Here is a 15,636-nt window from a genome sequence, read left to right as displayed (position 1 = left end):
AGAACATACTCTGTAACTCAATTCTGTACTTTACCCAATCTTGACTTGTAAAATATCAAATATCTGATTGTGTATTAAGATAAATAGTTATGTTTATCGCAATAAATATAAAAATTAAACATATAGCTTACTCAATATTACTCCACAAATTCACATGCTAAACTACAGGTTTAAGAAGTAGTCACTAATGACTCCATCAAAACAAAATTTTTATAAGTTTTTAAGTGATTTTTACTGTTAAAATACGATAGTTTCACACACAAAACTTTGCAGGTCATATTACGTAATATAGGTTCTAAATTGCTGTTTTATTATGGAAATAATTTATAAATTATTATACTATTAACACCCATATAATCGGCTAAAAACTATACCACTTTAATACCTCTAACAATAAGTAGGGCAGCTAGGGGCGTGTTGTGTTATCTTCCCGTAGGGCAAGTTATAGTAATCGCAAAAAAATCGAAAATGAAAATTTTTATATATCTTTACGTTTTAAAACCTTGTGAACATTTTGGCATATCTTAGAAAAAATGGATGTATGCGTGTGTGTATGTGTGTTCGGATACAAATTTTCGTCGACGATTTCGGGAACACGGATAAGCGATTTTAATAATTCAAAAAACATTCGATTATATTTATAAGGAAATATGCTGATTAGTTTTTGCAAAGGCAGGTCTAGCCGTTTCGAAGATATAGGGCAAAAAGTGCCAAAAACGGTGACTCAGTTTTTAAGAGAACGGACAATAATTCCGATTCGAATAATTCAAAAAACATTTTACTTGTATTATTAAGATGAAGAACTGATCAAATGTTCATGAAGGTAGGTCTAGCGGTTTCGGAGATCTAGTGAAAAAAGTAAAAAATATGCCATTTTGCGGTCAAAAATGATCATTAGACATATGCACAATCAAATTTCAGATATTTTAGACAGATTTTAACAATAAGTATAAATTTTGTTTACATTTCTATGGATTCCGTGCCAGTGTTTATCCGTTAGACGCGACGCGTCGTTTACGCGCTTCCATATTTCAACTCTATTCAGTTAAAGCAATACGATTGCTTGAAAAAAAGTTCAGAATTTTTAAAAATTTCAAAGTAAATTTTCTTTAAAAAGTCTTTTTTTTTTCAAAAATGTAAGTTTTGTTAAAAATATATAGTTTCTCAAAAATCTAATTTTTTCAGAGTAATTTTTTTTCCAAAATGTTAATCTTTTTTGAAAAATATTTTTGTTATGGGAAGTTCCAGCAATTTGCCTTAAGGCACGATGCCATGCGCCCCACTAGTTACAGTTTTTTTTATTAATAATATCTTCAGATCTAGTGATTATTATATGTCTACAAAATAACGATGAATATTTGCTGCTGCTATGACTCTACTGGATCAAGTTTATTAATTTCACTACTATTGTTCATTATTTCACAATCAATTCTAGAAAAAATGCGATATTAAAACTTATCCTAGCTGTAAATATTCCGGTGCAAGTAGGAACTAGAAATAAGCGACAATAATGTCTGTTAAAATTTATTCTTTAGTCATGTTTAAGAAAATTAATTTGTTTCTAAGCATTTCTGTAAAACTAGAATTAATTCCAAGAATTAATAAAAAAAAAGGTATAGTGTCTCCTGTAACACAATTTACATATGTCCACATCTTGTAGAATATACATACATTCTATTTGATATTTTCTACTTAAATCTGTATATAATTTATGTGTTACAACTAGCTCCATGGTTTTGTTTAAACTAATCCCAGGTGTGATTTCTTACATCAATCAAAATAAGCAATTAAACAATTTAAATATCACAAAAATTGTTGCTCAGTATCGAAGATTGTACATTAAAAAAATACAATTGTTAATATTAAAAGTACTTGTTAGCCAAATGTAAATGTCGATATTCGTTTGAACGATATTTGTCTTTCTGAATATACAGACAAAGATAACCCTGGAAAAATTACTGTTAAACAACCTTTGGCAAACTGTTGGCTATGACTTTGAATATATACTAGGATGTTTGCATTACAGCTTCAGATGCACGCATAAAAATGAACAAATTTGCTTTGGATTAATAGCGAGTTTAGTTTATTCACTTGAGTTCAAAATAAAATTGATTATTTAAAGTATTATATTATTTGTATCAATATATATTGACATATAAATAATTGTGAACAAGGAAAATGGTTACGTGTTGAATAACATAGTATGTGAATAAGAAAAAATATATAATAGTTTTTGTGTTGAACTTGATACTACTCTAGTATGGAAGTAGACAGAGGTAAAAATATATAAAATAATCCAAATACTTTTGTTTATTTTTATTATACTCGCTATAATATAGTAGCAAGTTGAAATATAGGTTATACAGTATAACAACACTTACAAAATTCAATGAGACTTTTACATTGTTTAAACATTAAAGTATATGGTACAAACATATCTGTACTATGCTTAAGAAAGGGATGTTACCATATTCTCAAATTGAATTGATGTCTATATGCTTCAGCAATTCTAAAAAACTATCGTCGCTATTCTGTGATACGTTATGCTTGTCATAATGTACCGATCCATTTCTATCATTAGGTCTAAAAGTGAATTGTCTATTCCAGTTGTTGATCGGCGATTGTAAAAGCTTCTGTGGTGAAGGCACTCCAGCTCCGTTCATTCTAATAAATGGTGGCGAGTTTATTATTAGAGATTCAGGATTATAAATGTTTGGAAATTCGATCGCTTCTGGGTTTTTCTTTTTAAAGCCTTCTGAATGCAACATTCCGCAACCTAATTGGATACTTGTTGCGAAAGTATCAGCGTGTTTGTCAAAATCTTCTAAATATTTCTCATTAATATCCATAATGCTGTTGGCCAGATTTAAGGCGTGCTTATTGACCATCAATTGTAAGTCACCATTATCACAATATTCGTTATCCATCAATCGCGAAACAAATTCATAAGTCAGATAAATCTTTCTACTGGTACTCTCTAATCTGATGAAATCATTCATAGCAGTACGAGCATAATGGGCTCCACAATTTCTTCGTCTCTCCAGAACTAGTCTATAAATTCTAAAGGATTGCGAGGAGAAACTTTTTGCAAAATCCATTATTTCTTGAATTCTTTCCAATACTGATTTCAAATTAGCTACAGCTATATCATAATCAGTCTTCCCAGGAAATATAGTATTGAGATTGATAATAATCTCCTCATACAGTTTTAAAGCAACAAGTTTAGCATTTTGATAATAAAATTCTAAAGCAATGCTATCTTTTAACATACACTTATCGCAGAAAGGAGCATTCGTGTTGAAACCTATGATCAAGTTAAGTTTCTTAATCGCTTCATTTTGATAAAAACTCATTATCTTGAAAGTCGTATTGTACTGAGGAGATGAGCCCTTGTCCATACTCTTGCATGAAACACACTCAATGCCTGGAACCTTTGCTGGAGGAGACGAAGACAAGGACAAAGCCGAAAGTATATTTTCCAGAGAGCACAACGATGCCGGGTCAGCTTGAACCTGATGGAACATAATATATTTAGAGTGAGAAATTTATATATTTTAATAGGCATCTACCCAATTATTAAATAAAATCTAGTGGTGTATGGCATTAAGGCAAAATGCTGGAACAACCCGAAAACTAAATAATTGAAAAAAAACTTTGCTAAACTTTGAAAAAAATATTTTTGAGAAATTTTGAAATTTAAAAAAAATGTTTTTTTAAAAATTTTAATTTTTTTATATTTTAATTTTTTGTATTTTGATTTATTTTGAAAATTTTGAACAATTTTTTCAATAAAAGTGCATATAAGCCATACGTACGAAACCCATATAAATGTACACAAGTACTTATTATTATAATCTTTATAAAATATCTAATAATACGAGGTACATATGTATAATGTTCGTTTTAGACCGCCAAATGAATCTCCGGAGACGCTGGACATGCATTTACAAATATTTCACCAGTTGTCCATTTCGTCAATACAAATAAAACGTTTTTATAAATTATTTAAATCGGACGCTTCGTTGTCTCAAATACTGAAACACCATTTTTGGCACTTTTTGCCCGTATCTCTGAAACGGCTAGACCTGCCTTTGCCAAAAACTAATCAGCATGTCTCCTTATTAGAATGTTTTTTGTATTATTCAAATCATAACACAAATTTATGCTTTTGCTATAAATTCGATAATTTAAAGTTTTCTCGACATTTTGAGCTTTTTGAGTCGTCTGATACCATAATTGATAAAAATATGTGTATTTATGTGTATGAGACCTGAAATAGAAGGTTTGCTCAAAAACCATTTGATGTTTCGACTCGATCGGTGGAGCCAATAATAAATAACTAGCAGACAAATGCTCATGTCTTATGAAAATTTAAAAGGCATTTCAAAGATATTTATTAGAAATTGTCTTAAATAGATTTCGGCTATGATTGGTCTAGCCGATCGTTGGCAGTTTTGACGAAACTTTGTGTGATGATAAAGTTTATGGCTTGCGAAAAATTATTTGATTATAAAAATTAACCAAAGTTTGGAATAATGGAATATCTCAAAAATTCGCTTTCATAATTATCATTTCAATTATCATTGAAAAGTTGTTGCAATATGCTGAAGGCAAAATGCCACTGACTCGTAGTTTTTCCTATTTTCAAGTGCGATAACACATTTATAATGATATTAAAAGGACCTACATATATTGTTCATGATTTAGTTTACTACCAAAATAACCATAAGGTCTGCTCGACACCCGAGTCCCCTAAAATAGCCTTCAAAGTCTTAAAATATTTACATGTAGGCTTAAAATAGCGGTACTTTTGTAATAATTTAAATTACAAATATTTGAAATTTTTTTTTATTATTAATAACAAGTTCAGCAGTTTTAATCCAATTATAAAAATCTATTTAGTGGCAAAAAAACAATTATTAACTTTCTGTAGGGTTAAGTTGAAATAATCGTCAAAAAATCGAAAATGAAAATGTTTGCATTTCTTTACATTTCAAAGGATTCTGAACATTTTGGCAAACATTAGAAAAAATGGATGTAGGCATGTGTGTGTGTGTGCATATGTAGGGATACAATTTTTTGTCTACGTTTACAGGATTTGAAGTGCCTATTCAAAAAGCATTCGATTTCTGCTGTAAATTTCAAAAAATAAACTTTCAAAAAAAAATCAAATTTTTGAAAAAATACGCTACTGGACGTATCTACTAATTTGTAAACAATCAATTGAAAACAACTTGTCAGCATTCTCTGCTAAAAGTAATTATTTCTAAAGATGAAAATAAAATAAAAAAAAATTGAAAAAAAAAATTGAAAAAAAATGTAATTTTTAAAACCGGATTTTTTTTCAATAATAATTTTTTTCAAAATTTTCAAAATTTTCAAAATTTTCAAAAATTTTCAAAAATTTTCAAAATTTTCAAAAATGATCAAAAAAAAAATTTAAAATTGTCAAACAAATCTAAATTTTCTTTTTTAAGCTTTAAAAAATCTTAATTACGGTACGGGAAGTTCTAGCAATTTGCATTAAACTACAACGCTATGCACGAATAGTATTTAGATTATTAGTTTACAAAAAAATATTTACATGATAATTGTTTGAAGCGCCATAATTTGACGTATTAAAATTGTCCTTTTTGACCTTCAATCATATTACCCAAAAAAATATTAAAATATTTAAAATATTAGATTAGATACCTGAGTCTCGGATGAGCACGTTGAGCAAATGATAGCACGGCCAGAGATATTGGCGGCGGCATCATTAGTCAGAAGCAAATTGTAGCATTCGATGCACATCATGTGGGAGCACGATAAAATTTTCGCCATCTCAGGCTTTTGCTTGCATTTCACGCACGTCTGCAAACAGTCGCCCTCCTGTTCCACCTTGCTAGTCTCCATGTTAACTTCTTTCAAATCAGTATTACTTTCGCAATCCATCGTACTAATGTCGACTATCTCAAAAAACGTTTAGTGAATTTTATTTCGATTGAACGAATCAACAAAACAATGTATGATCAATATATCATGGCTGCCTATACGTATACAATAATTCGATATAATCGATGATCAATCAAGGTGGCCATGGAATATCCGAATATTTTATTTCGATTGATATGATTGGACAAAACAATGTAATCAATAATCAAGGTGGCCATGGAATATCCAAATATTTTATTTCGATTGATATGATTGGACAAAATAATGTATGATCAATATTATCATAGCTGGCCATAAGTATAATAATTCGATATAATCAATGATCAAAGTGGCCATGGAATATCCAAATAATTTATTTCGATTGATATGATTCGATAAAATAATGTTCAATCATGGCTGCCTATACGTATAATAATTCGATATAATCAATAATCAAGGTGGCCATGGATATCCAAATATTTTATTTCGATCGATATGATTCGATAAAACAATGTATAATCAATATATCATGGCTGCCTATACTTATAATAATTCGATATAATCAATAATCGAGGTGGCCATGGAATATCCAAATATTTTATTTCGATTGATTCAACAAAACAATAAATATATCACGGCTGCCTATACGTATAATAATTCGATATAATCAATAGTCAAGGTGGCCATGGAATATTCAAATATTTTGCTGTCAAGCAACTATTTTTACAAAATTGGTTTAATATCAAGATACTATAACTTTATTGGTTTCTGTTGAACATTGTGGTCGAGTGTCTAGGGGGGTTAGTATAATATAGTAGTAATCATTTTAAAAATATTTCAAATAATTTGACTGGTGAAAGCACGGATAATATGATTACTGTTAATACGCTATGCATATTGGCACTTTATTAATTTTTTTGACGCATTTAATCAGGATTATAATTTTCTACTTGATAATTTAATCATTGAAAAATTTTGAGTAAAAAAATAGATATTTAAAAAAAACCTAAATGTGAGCAAAATGCGTTAACTATTATCGTGTTATTTTAGGGTTTTCTTCACTCAAAATGTTTCAATAATAAAATTATCAAGTATGTTACAATCCTAATTGAATGTGCAAAATTTTGATGAATCTTGTCAGCACATTTTAACACATTACTTTATAAAAGAGCCTCTTAAAGTCGGCAAATATAAAAAAAAAAATCACTTATAGTTCAACAAAAAGTCTTAACTCTTGGAACTTAAGCCAGCCACAGACGATACTGTATACTTGCGCAACCTGGGACTTGCACATGTATTCTGTAGCGTCTGTGGAGTGTTTTTTGCGCAACTTGACAGACTGGTACAATCGAGTAGGCATGAGCACTTTTTGATTATTTTAATTGCGCAATCATTCGGCAAGTTCATTTTTCGGCCGCGTGTGGTAGCACATGTTCCGTTTTTATGATTAAGAAATATTTTTAGGTTATGTCTTGACGTTTCTTATGCCGCGTCTCCACTGTTACGAATCCGTGCGGCGAATGGTGCGTCACGAACAAATTTGCGCAGCGGAGTGATACTGTGCGAACGCACGAATTTCCTTCAAATTTGTCCACTGCGCATGTCCATAGCGCACTTTTTTCTTTTTTTTTGTTTGAAAATGGGAGGGGGGGTTTATTTTTAGAATCACGTACCCTGCCGAACATGGTCGAAGCGACACGAAAATTTCAATAGCTTGCGTTCGCGGCGCTCGCTCCCGCCGCGAGCAACCCGACGCATCGGGCTGCCGAGAATACCCGAACCGACACTAATGGATTAGCGTCAAAGCGCGGATCAAAATTATAAATAAGTAAGCAGTCATTAAAATTTATGTACTAATTATAATTTTATCTAACTATTAGTATAGGAAATACATTGGTAATTAAGTTATAGATATGTTGAAATATATGTATATCCAACTAAAATATATTTTGGTAGACTTTATTTATCATATTTCAGATTTAATTTTATATCATCATGATATTATCATGTATATATATTATATATATATATATATATATATATATATATACACTTACTACTTATATGACGTATCATATATTTATAACTAAAAATAAATTAAATGTTTTAAAAAAAAAATGGTAATATTGTATTATTTGCAATTACGCTAAATATCATTTAAAATCTTATTAATATGCAGACTGAATTTTTGCTCTAAGTCTTTTCTGACAAGTATTTATATTTAGAACTAAAATAATAATTTTTATTCAAAACTGATAATTGTTGGTCAGCCTGCATTCTGTATCCGTATCCGTTATTTCTTTGAATTTGTACGTAAACGTTGATCTGTGCTACGGTATAAGTTCAGTTCAACAGTGAAGGCATTGAGCTGTTTGACTTACCACAATTGTTAAAATGGACATGACTAGAGAAGATATAATTTTTTTAATTGAAATGTACCAAGAAAAAAACATATTGTGGAATCCTAAAAACCAGCATTATCATAACAAAAAGCTCAAAGACGATGCATGGGAGGAAATAGCAACTATGTTCCAAAAAAGTACGAGCGAAATAAAACAAAAGATGGCGAGTCTTTTGGGGTCCTATAGAAGGGAAAAGAAAAAAGTTAAAGATTCGCTCGGAACCGGCAAAGGCTAGTTTGTACATGAATAAATGACAATATTTCATGATTCTATAACAATATACACTAGTTGTTAGTGGCATTTTTCCTAAAGGCAAATTACATAAACTTTTTGGAACTTACACTTCATCAATTTAATCTATAGCAATTGAGATTCACTAAAAAAAACAATTAAGACGATTTGCAATGAATATTCATAACATATGTATTGGCATAAATTATATTAATTTCATTTCATCTAATTAATACGCTACAATTGTATTTTAATATAGTGAGAACGTAAACTGTAACCAATACCTACCTTCAAAAAACGGAATGTTTGTATAATTCAACATAGATCATAAATAATATATTGCAAATTATACAACTTAAGTGAAATATACATTTGAGTTAATAAATTGTATAATTTTAGGTTTAGATGAAGTGTACCATTCAGATTGGTTTGGATACCATTATTTTTCCTTTCTGCATGAACGAGATACTCCGAGGGGCTCTATAAATACTCTAGAAATACAACAGGTAAAGAAAAAAAAGAAGGCGCAAATGGTTCACACGCGATTGAAGTAAAACTTTTTTGCTATTGTATATATTATACTATACAACTATTTCAAAACAATAAATTAATTTCTATTATACTTCGAATATTATATGGTTGGTTTGAGAGAACTAAAGCTAAAATAAAATCAGAAAGCAAATTTTCTACATTTTTCGAGAAAGTTGATTGGAATAAATTATTCTTTGTTAAATTTAGTTTATTGTCTAAAAAATCAACAATGTTAGATAATCTTTGGAGTAAAATTTGATATAAAAATCTCCAGATATAAGTAATAGTATCTCAGTGTATATAATATTAAAAAGACTTCAATCTTCATTAGAAATGTAAAACAGTTGCTAATGAGTAAGTTTTATAATACTCGATATAGTTAATGACTAGATATCAATTCGTTCATCATTTATCCAAATGTACAACTTTATAATTCTCTATCTTGATCAGACATGCATGGCATTGTATGCTTTGATATTTAAATAATAGCAGTCAAATATCATTAAAACTTATTTGTTGTTCAAAGTCTTGCTGGTTGAAAGTCTTTTGTACTATTGTTCTGATTCCATTTTTGTGCCTTGTTTTTAGAAACAGTAAACAATCCATTGATACTGGTGACTGCTGAATAATGCCAAACAGAAAAGCTCTGTTGATTATGAGTTTTATTATATTCTTATAATATTTTGTCAAAGATTTTACCTTGAGACTTGAGTAATGTTCCATTCCTTTCTGGTTTTTTATATTAAGTATAGTTTCATTTTTATTGATCATCGTTGTCACATTCTATATCTACTCCTTTCCTTTTTAACCAGAGTTAACAATATCATCACTAATGTCTACATTAGTTGTTATAATATCCCTTCGATATCAACAATTGATTTATTATGGAATTGGTGAATTACATATACTTCTTGATTAGCCGAATGACAACCTATATACATACATATCTATAGCAATAAATATTTGCCTATAAAAATAATTGCGATTGAAGTTACTTCAAAGATATAATACAGCAACTATGAATAATAAACTACAAAACTTAGGTTTCTTACGAGTAAATAGCACGACATTTTTAAATGTTTTTTTATTATAATTATTAGCAACTGATACTGTATTACGCTTTTGTTCATTTTCATTAAAATTACATGTCGACAACATAACCTTAATGATAGTAGCGTTGACATTCGATATACCGTAATCCCATAGTTGCCGTACAAGACGATGATACATACGCGACTTGTTTCGAATAACGACTCCGTTGCCCAATGACGAATTGGTTAGTCGTAACGCATTTCCGTTGCATTTAACTCTGATTTACACCCTAATCGCATTTATTTTCTTTATGTAATTGCACGGTATCATTTTTTGCAGAATAGCGAAACTACATTATCATCAGATGACGACTTTGTATCGCCTCCAAAAAAAAAGAAAAAAAAGCCAGAAGATGACCAGGACACTTTGATAAAAACGCAATTATTGCACTATATAACAGAATGTAATAAACCTAAACAACCGGAACAACCACAACCACCTGCCATAAAAAACCATTTTGTGCAATATATTGCCGAAAGTTTGGAGTGGTTCGATCCGGACGTCAGGACGAATGTGGAGAAACAATTGATGGATGTATTATGTGAAGCAAAAAATAAAGTCATTGAAGAGAGAAAAGCAAAAATGGTGAACCCAATTACTGATGATTTGGTACAAAATATGAGCGAATTTATAACTTTTCCGGGCACTAGCTCATAATTTATATGTTTAAGTAAATATTTATTAATTAAATAGTTTTATAGTAAAATATTATTTTATTAATGCACATTTTGTAATTACACTTGTAAAATACAATTTATATTCTATATATATACGTATATATCCACTGTTGATAGTTGTTTAAAAAGAGAAGTTCATTTTATTGGTACATATTTTGCCATGTCACTGCGCCTTCATTTAAAAAATAATTTGCAAAATCTTCTCTTACATTTTTAGCAATGGCAGAAGCTGGCCTTCCAACTGGTTCAAAATTATTTAGTGCCGTTTCGTGATTTGCTCGCCATTCACCTTCGACAATGTGACCCATTATATCAGTATCTATAGAACCAACCGGTGTGTACAATAAGTTGGAAGTTTTACTTGTCCTCAAAAAATTGTGTAGGAAAACTGTCGCCAATACAATTTTCTGAGCTCTATCGGGTTGCAACAATAGCGGCTTTCTTAAAACTCTGAAAACTGAGGACATTATCCCGAACACATTTTCTACAACCCGACGAGCTCTACTTAATCTATAATTAAATATTCTTTCTTTCGTATCTTTGCTGTGAAACCCCCCAAATGGTTTCATAATTTTAGTGGTTAAAGGCAATGCCCTATCACTAATAAACACATGCGGGCATTTCTGCAGACTACCTGGGAGTAGCGTCGCTTCCGGGAGGTTTAATAAGTTATCGTTAATATATTGAGATATGAGGGCGTTTTTAAAAACGCCTCCATCGGAAATTCTTCCTTGGCATCCTACGTCTGCAAATATAAACTTATAGTTAGCATCTACTACAGCAAACAAAACAATACTGAAAAACCCTTTATAATTGTAATAATCAGATCCACTATTAATGGGGCAATCAATTCTTATGTGCTTGCCGTCTATTGCACCAATACAATTGGAGAAATTCCAGCGTCGTTCATATCCTGAGGCAATTTCAAGCCACTCTTCTGCTGTTTCTGGCATCTTAAATAAATTGTTATTTTTGTGTAAGTATATACATACACACATATATATATATGTACATATATATGTATATATATATATGTGTGTGTGTGTGTGTGTGTGTGTGTGTGTGTGGATTATATGCCCATATATAATAATTCTTACTTTTATATATTGTTTCAACGATGATATCAAAGCATCACAAACGCGAGGAATAATTTTTGAAATCGATTGCTTTGATATATGAAACAAATACTGTAAGCTTGCGTAACTATCCCCAGTAGCCAAAAATCTTAGAGTAACAGCCAATTGCTCCTTGACAGATATGCAGCATCGAAATGACGTATCTTTTTTTCCAATTTTGGGTCCTACCATATCAATAAGTATTTGGAAGTCTTCCACTGACATTCTCATAAAATTTCTGATATGACCAGTGTTTTCGTTGGATATTAGTGGCCTGAGGACATCATTTCGGGTTTTAAATAAAGGCGCCATCCAATAACGGCGTTTTCTTGCAGAAGACTTTGTAGAATCTTCGTTTAGGAGCCAATATGCCATCATAATGATATTAGGGTCTGGCCTGCGATCACCCATTGTAAAGACCAATCCTGGAAATAAAGTGTTTATTTCTAGACCGAAAATCAAACGTTTGAACATAAACCGATCAGTTTTCTTCTAAGCTGAAATATAAATACAAGATAAATAAATGTTATTAAAATATTTATCGTTATTAATAACATCCACCTTTACTTTCACTAACTATGCTTTAATAACTCAACAAATCTTTCACTAACACTTATATAAAAGACAACAACAGAAAACTGTACTCGCAATCACCAACTTAAAAACATCTACATGTCAAATCGTTCGCAGTGTGCGTCGCGCACAGAGCCAACGCATGCGTGCGTCGCGAACAGGATTCGCCGCACGGATTCGTGCAGTGGGGACGCAGCATTAGATGACATTTTTGATATGCGTGCGCAAATACTTGGGCATAAACTTGTGCCGTCTGTTGGCACTGTGAAAATACGCTTGGTTGCGTATTTATTCAGTTGCACATGTAAACAGCAGTTATGTCTGTGGCCAGCTTAAATTTTATTGGTTTTCATTGAACATAGTGGTTGAGTTTCTAAGGGGGGGGGGTAGTATAATATTGTGGTAATCATTTTAAAAAATATTTCAAGTAATTTTACTACTGAAAAAAGCACGAATATGATTTTTGTTGATATGCTATGCACATTTGCACATTATTAAATATTTTGGCGCATTTAATCAGGATTGTAAATTTAAATTTGAATTACTTATGTATTCGAAATTAAATTTTATTATTGAAATTTAATTTCGAATACTAAATTGAAATCTGAAAAAAACTGAATGTAAGAAAACTGAAGAGTTTTTCAATAATAAAATTATGAAGTATATTACAATTCTAATTGATTGCGCCATTTTTTGATAAAACTTGTGCTAGCTGTAACACATTATTTTATAAAGGAGTCTCTCAAAGTCGACCGATTTAAAAAAATTAAATGTATAGTTCAACAAAAAGTCTTAAATTCTAAAAACTAAAGGGAGTTATGTTATTATTTTTACAGTAGTCTTTGAAATGGTATTATTCACGGTTGTGGTTCCAAAGATCAAATGAACAAAATTAATAAAAATTAACCAATATAACTGAAAAATGATCATAATTTCATCAGGTTGCACTTAAAAGCTTATATTTCTGAACAACGTGTAATAATTCTATTTCTATATTTTTTCAAGTCAGTTTGGGTTTGAAGATAAGTTCTGGGACACTTATTCATATATTTTGAGATAACACTCTAAATAACTTTGATCTAGTATTTCTTCAGAAATATTCATCAGCAGCGTTGCAATATTTATTTATGTCAATTATCTCTTGTAAAGTTACCTTTTTAACTTAGTTAACTTTTTATCTCAGCCAGGTGTAAGCTTTTATAAAGTTTATATGAAGACTATTAAATATAACTTAAAAATAACAATACATCTTATAAAACTCAAAAGGTCTCAAAAACTAAGCAACAGTTAAGACCACAGAAACTAACGAAAAAATCTTTTTGTCATGGATTTTCAAGCATTGCCGTTTTTCTCTGGATCAACGTCGTATGAATCAAGCGGATGGCTAGTTAACCTTTTTTCCCCTGTTTTTTTAAAATATTGTTGTTAAAAAATTCTTAACTTTACTAATTTTTAACTTTCTATAGGATAGGTTATAATAATCGCAAAATTAACGAAAATGAAATTTTTATATACATTTACGTTTCAGATAATTCTGAACATTTTCACGCACCTTAGAAAAATAGAATTAGTATAGTGTGTGTGCGTGTTCGGATACAAATTTTCTTCGATTTCTGGAACACGGTTAAACCAATTTGAATGATTTAAAACACATTCGATTTCTATTGATAAAGAGACGTGCTGATTAGTTTTTGGATAAGACAGGTTTATCTGTTTCGGAGATACAGGTCAAAAAGTGCCAAAAATAGTTGTTCTGTTTTTGAGAGAACGAACGGAGCATCCGATTTGAATGATTCAAAAAAATATTTTATTTGTATTCACGTAACGAAGAACTGAATTTTGGAAATGACAGGTTTAACGGTTTTGGAGATGCAATAAAAAAAGTCAATAGTTGCCGCAATTTGTCGGTCAGAAATAATGTACATCAAATTATCAGATATTTTATAGATTTTGAATAATATGTATAAATTTCTTTACATTTCTTGTGCGAGTGCTTTGCAAAAAAAAGTTGAAAAATTCCAAAATATTTCAAAATGTGAAATAGAAAAGTACTTTTTTCAAGAAGTCAATTTTTTTTTATTAAAAATATCAGAAAATTTAATCTTTTTTAAAACATTTAATAATTGGTTAATTGGCAATTTGTATTAAGGCACCATGCCATAACATCAGATGTACATTACATCTTCAACCAGTCTAAGAATAACACACTATCCATTTGTGATTTTTTCAAATCAGTATTTTGTGAAAATATTGTGTAATTTCAAGTTAATGTTTATAATACATAGTGTAGTGCATTACCATATCCTAATACCATGGATTATTAAAATTTTCCAATTTAACACTAAGATCAACTAATTTTTCCACTGAATGAAGGCTAGGATTATAGCCGAAACGTATGGATTTAAAATAAATTTTTGAAAGAAATTCATGTTTTTTATTGATGTTATGCCCGATTATTAGACTGTTAATATATATATATATATATATATATATATATATATATATATATATATATTGTCAAAGAAAATTAATTAGTTTAAATGTTTCAATTATTAATAGCCTGGTTTATCACAGTGTGATAGTGTAGTGTATTTTTGTATAATTAATTTCTGTAAGTACTTATATATCAGTTATAACTTTATATTATTTTCCTCCTACATCATATAAAATCTTTTAGTTTTCCACTGAATGACGGTCTCGATGAAGACCGAAACGTATGGATAAATGAAGTATTTTAAAACTACTTTAGTTTTTTTTCTTTACTTGGTGTTACTGCCCGATTCTAAATAACTCATCAAAATATATATCAACACCAAACTCACATATTTCAATATATATATATATATATATATATATATATATATATATATATATATACATACATACAAACTAGGGTTTGTCGGTTTTCAAAAACCGTTTTTTTGGCCAAAATTATGGAATTCAAAAACCGGTTTTTGAGTAGAAAAAGTCGGTTTACACTGAATATGAAAGATAGATGCAAGCGTTTTGATTCTTGAAATCATATCGGTTCTGGCCTCCCAGAAAGGTTTTCTTTTATCTTTTACCAGTGTATATATTATTTTAAACCAGTGTGCCTTCTTC

This window comes from Ctenocephalides felis, unplaced genomic scaffold (assembly GCF_003426905.1).
Source record: "Ctenocephalides felis isolate EL2017-DRISC unplaced genomic scaffold, ASM342690v1 CF-g0.4_SCAFFOLD_01886, whole genome shotgun sequence".
Lineage (NCBI taxonomy): Eukaryota > Metazoa > Arthropoda > Insecta > Siphonaptera > Pulicidae > Ctenocephalides > Ctenocephalides felis.
This window is presented reverse-complemented; position numbering follows the sequence as displayed.